The sequence below is a fragment of the Monopterus albus genome, unplaced genomic scaffold (assembly GCF_001952655.1).
Source record: "Monopterus albus unplaced genomic scaffold, M_albus_1.0 scaffold1.1, whole genome shotgun sequence".
Lineage (NCBI taxonomy): Eukaryota > Metazoa > Chordata > Actinopteri > Synbranchiformes > Synbranchidae > Monopterus > Monopterus albus.
Genome location: NW_018127881.1, coordinates 5,295,909 through 5,301,315, shown reverse-complemented (window position 1 = coordinate 5,301,315; position 5,407 = coordinate 5,295,909). Strand labels below are relative to the sequence as shown.

Sequence of the window (5,407 nt, the reverse complement as noted above, 5' to 3'; positions counted from 1 at the left end):
AAGGGGATGGATAATTGTTTTCCAGCACATGACTCCTTTTGATGAATGTCTCATTATAATCTGGAGATGATGGATGCAAGTCGGATAAAGCCTGGAGTGTGTATGTGACTGTTTAAGCAAAATAAGGGTTATGAGGGCCTCTCGATCCTATTCTTTGCACGGCGAGGTGTAACGGTTCAGAGTGAAAGGTTTTAATGGCTTTCAGTTGTTATTATTTTGTGTATTATGACAGCTTGATTGGCCCTGCGGTCTTCTTTTATTGCCGTTCCATTTGCATGCACCTCCCTTTGCCTCCTTCCAAAGCTTTGTGTTGTTATGGTAATTTTTATGAAGTACATTGCATCTAACAGGCTGCTCCACTTGGGTCCTGTCTGTGAGAGAAGTCTGGAGCAACAGCATAATAATCTTAATGAATACGTCAGAACAATGCCAGAGCAAAAATACCAGGCACAACAGGCATGTTAGAGCTGTTTCACTGACCACTAATGACGATGGAGCGATAGATCTGTCTTTTCATCACTTTGTACTTTTGACTTACTTCACTCAAAGCCAACGACTTGCAAAGACTTTGCATCTCTCCCGTGTGCTAGGTTACTGTTAGGTTTATATTTAGGTCAGGCTTCATTTCAGAGTGGCACTTTGAACAAGGCACTTCAACCCATTAGGTGCACCATGGCATGACATTAAGGTAAAAATGAATTAAAGTTGTGACTTTAGTGCAATTAATTAAAGTGATATTGTGCAATTTTAGTCTGTAGTGGCCTAAATTTACTATTATTAGCTCCATCTACTGTGTACATACAACACTGAAAAACAGCACAACTGCTGTGTATCATCTATAAGAACATGTATCATCATACTCAGCTTAGTATGTATTGTAACTCATCCAGCACAATGGACAAAATGTTTAGCAACAAATCTGCTAACCAGACTAAAATTTAGAGATTATATATTTCAATACATACGCAGATGTATAAAAGAATTGTTACAAGTATCAACCCCTCCTCACACCTCTCTAAAAGCCTATTCAACGTGTCTGCACAAAGCTGTCATTATTCTGAGCTCTTCTATTTTTACTTTCCTCCATCAACTGAAACTGCAGCTTCCCTCCAGCTCCATGTGTCTCTGCATACTGTACCTATTTTCAGTGCTGTTAACGCGCACGTAAACTGCCTCAAATGTAGGTTTACGTGTTTGTTTGTACATCTGCAGGTTTGTGTATTTTACATTACAGAATTGTGCGGTAGTGTTTGTGTGTATAACAGGGACTTGGGACCTAGTATGTTACATGGGGCCGGTGAGCTGCCATCTGGTCAGCCCTGAGGGAGTCCGTGGGCCATCCAGAGCTGCTCGGCCCTGACAGGTAACTCTGACGTGTCCAACTCATCTCCAGCCCACCAAATGGCAGACAGCTGGTTGATGGACCCCCCCCAACACACACACACACACACACAAAACAGTCAGAAATGCTGACTGAGCTTTTGGGCCATGTAAGCAGTTCTGTGGTAGTGGTGATTTTCATCAGCTGGCTGCATGTATGCATGGATTTCCTTCAAAGGCAGGGATATCTATGCATCACAAAGCAAACCTTTTTACCTCACTTAGGCATGATTTTGAACATTTACTTGATGTACCATATCAAACAGACATGAGCCAAATAATGAGGCTTCTTATGTCAAACGGCTCTGGATCACAGCTTTGTGAGACAAAGATACGTGGTTACATTGTTCCGCCTACAGATGGCAGTATTTCAAAGGAAACTAGTGCGTTGTGCAGTGCATGGACTTCTGAACGATAATAAAACACATCTGAATTCACTATAAAATGTGTGAATGGTTAAATTACTTAGTTAATGATGTCCAATGCACCAGGCTGGCTGACTGACTAGGCCAGCTATAATATACAGTAATTACCTTTCACTTTCTTCCAGACCACAGTTTATATTTACTTAAGACGTGGTTTCACACGTTTCAAAATACACAGCAGAACAAAAATGCATCCCGTTTGTACATGCACGCAGGCATCTGTCAGATCCCTGGTGATAGCAACCAATTTGACAAATAAGTCTATTTTAGACACTGACGTTTTCTCCAACCTGTGTGCTGCTGATAACTGTTTTTAGTCCATATTCAATGCATTAAATGGATTCATTATTTCGCATAATTTTAATATTCACATGGGTGAATGTAGGAATCTGCAATCACTTTAAAGAGTCCGCCTTACGGCTTCAACACACTGACTCGTATTGCAATGCGCTCAAGTTGTGCCAAAGAATGACGCGACGGAGGTTGGGTCTAAAAGCGCACACCGTACGTGAGGTGCAAGTGAACTGATGGGTGATTTCATGTAACACCGGCAGAGAGAGAGAGAACGAAAGAGAGAGATTGGTTATGTGGCAGCCTGTTACAGAAACTGATCAATCCCCGACAGAGGCGGAAGGGTCACTTGGTTCTGTCTCACTCTCAGCGGCTGACGGGGAGATGCTCACTGTTGTCTGGATGACTTTACAGGCTGTGCGTCACGGCAGCGCGTAGAATAAATTAACAGGCGATTTATCTCGCAGTGTCTGGCGTCAACACACATTTACTGACTGATTGACTGACTGACCGAGACGCGGGACGTTCCTCCCAAATCCCAGCGAAATAACCCGCGCTACCCATGAATGAGCCTCTTCTTATTTCAAGGTGAGTGATCCATCCTTTACTGTTGTAGATGAGCAGCAGCCTGTAGTTGTCCAGCAATGTTCAGAAGGGTAAAGTTAGACTTTACGCGTATCGGACGCAGTGAAAGACATTCAGGGACACCATGCAGTCTGAATCCAGGTATTATACAAAATGTTGTATGAGTAAACGGTTAAACTATGTCTATGACCACCTGTAACAACCAGCAGATGTGGGCTGATGCTGTGAAAACTGAGACTGTAAATGCCTCAGTACCAATCAGACACACAGACAGCAGGAAGAACAGCACTGTGGTGCAAATCATTTCATTATCAGTGGGATAAATTTGTCCCTACTTTAGACAAAGACTGCTTTAGCAACATGCTTCTGCAGATTTTCCAGAAGCCTTTACACATGTGAAATATTCTGGGCAGTCATCAGATCACTGGTTATCGGGAGAACACCTGAGTGAAGTATTTAACCTGGAGATAGTCAGTCCTCCACTGCTGCCCTGCCTCCTGCAGCCTTGGACGCCCGGGCAGAGCAGAAGCCACTGGGATGCTGATAAGGCTGGGCAGCAGCCGAGATAGAGCTTGAGCCTGAAAGAACTAAAGCGCGCACAGTTGTAGCAGTGCCAGCCGCAACAATGCTATTGACCAAGTGCGTCTTTGTTGGAGCCTCCATCTGTTTGTGTGGTACTAGAGAGGGGGTGGTGAGGGGTAGTGGAGGGCTGGCTATTTGACTGTCACCCCTTATGTAAACCAGATGAACCCCACTTCTCTCTCTCTGTGCTCTTCCTGGTCCGGCTTATCTGGCTGGCCAGTTGGACTAGCTTTTATTCTCCTGGCCCCTCCAGAGTGGGTAAAGCCTCTCATATGAGAAGGAAGGGAGGGAGGGAGGGAGGGAGGGAGGGAGAGAGAGAGGCTGGTTTCTCTTTTGGTGTGTTCATGCCAGTCATACACTCTGCCACTTTATCAGTTGTCTGCTAATTTTAGAATTTAAACGAATCTTCGAATTAGTTGTCTCTCTTTCTTTTTCTGCATTTGACAGCAATAAATGAGACTGGGTTTTGGGCTGTGATTATTTCTGTTCATCTGTTGTCTTAGTTATATATATGAAGGTTAAGCAATTCAAACTCCTAAGGAGACCAATTCTAAAGAGTCAGTTTTAGCATATTTCCCCCCCTGACAGCTTGTGGCTTCTAGCCATGTAGATACTTTTGGTCTTACTCGCTGAGGCTTTATGATATCTGTCTCTGAGCTTTGTGTCGCCACACTAATACAATGGAATATGTCTGAATGAATTTTTGTTTTAATGACATTTGAAAAACTCAGTTTTTCCAGTAGCTATGTCCTGTTTGCTCAGGATAATCCACAGACTTCAGTGTAACCCATTTTCCTTGGAACCACTTTAAAAGAGATCAATTCTATGGGATCTGAGGTCTGTGGATCCAGTGTAACAAAGAAAACATAAGTTTCACACACAGGCATCTAAAAATCATCAGATAAAAAGAGGATATGTCCAATTTCTGTTACATTTTACCAATTTTTGTAATGGTAATTTTGAATGTAGAGGAATTTTAGGTGATTGTGCATTATGTTGGAGTCTTTTGACCATAGAGGCATCACCACACTAGTGTAGCTAAGGTAATTTAGAACATCCATCTCTGTCATTTTCCCCCACAAGCCAGGAGTTCAGCATCATCTCAGATTCCTACAGAGATTAATGAGCTATACCGTATGTTTAAGAAGACAGAAGAAATGGCGAAGTCAGAAACACTGTACTTCTACAGCTGTGAAAAACTGATTTAAATGACCAGCAGTTCAATCCATGACATTGATTTTGGAAGCATTTGAATATCGGAAGACGCGACGTGGGTCGGGGCAAAAGCAATGCACACTCACTGCAATAGTACATCAGGCGAATTAGTGTATGTAACACAATTACATGGTGTGTGAGTGCACAGCAGTTCACTGCTCCTACCCATTGCTGGAGACCCCCCCCCACCCACCTCCTCCCACCGCTACCCCGGTTGCCCACGGAGACACTGATTGAACACGATTGTTCAGCTGCTACAGCCCGAGGATGAAGAAGAGCCCCGACTGGGGGTATATGTTAGTGTTTGCATGTGTGTATGTTTGTCTACCGTGTGTCATTGCAGAGCAGAGACAGAACAAAATACTGCAGATCATAAAGCACTGCCGACGTGCTGCTGTCCTTACTCTTCCCTCTCTTTCACCCCCCTTTCATTCTTCATGCTTCCGCTTGTTTCAGTGTGTGATCCAGGCCTGGAGGGAGGTGGATGCACAGGTAGATGAAGATGGAGAATAGGGACGATGCACAGGCAGAGAGGATAGTGTGAGGTGGAAATAGATTGACAGCGGGAGTGTGAAAGACTAATAAAGACAGGAGAAGACAGAGAGGGCTAGAGAGAGGTGATGACAAACGGTGGAGGAGAGAAGTGAGAGGGAGGAGAGGTACAAGTGGAAATCGTGCAGCTCACCTGCCAGATGGCAGCTTTGGCAGCAGTCAGCATGCAGTGATGGCGGTCTTGCAATATGGCGCATGGCCTCCAGATTGTCACACCGCTGTTGATACAAACAGTTCAGCTTTGCTGATGTGAGTGCTTTGCATGAGTTGCTTTGGCCATGGCGGAAGCAGACAGCATATGGTCGTGAAGAAAAGCTGTTAAAGTTGAAGGATATTGCATTTGTTTTTTAATCTTGAAAAAGTACAGAGGTGTTATT

At 43.9% G+C, this 5,407-nt stretch overlaps 1 protein-coding gene across 1 annotated transcript in view; it reads left to right on the top strand.

Annotated features, from left to right (window-relative positions):
• Nucleotides 1-2,326: 2,326 nt before the first annotated feature.
• Nucleotides 2,327-5,407, top strand: part of LOC109956527 (plexin-A2-like) — a 74,483-nt gene continuing 71,402 nt past the window's right edge. The window contains exon 1 of the mRNA XM_020593749.1: nt 2,327-2,684. The gene's annotated coding sequence lies outside the window, so the exon portion shown is untranslated. The remainder of the gene's footprint in view (nt 2,685-5,407) is intronic.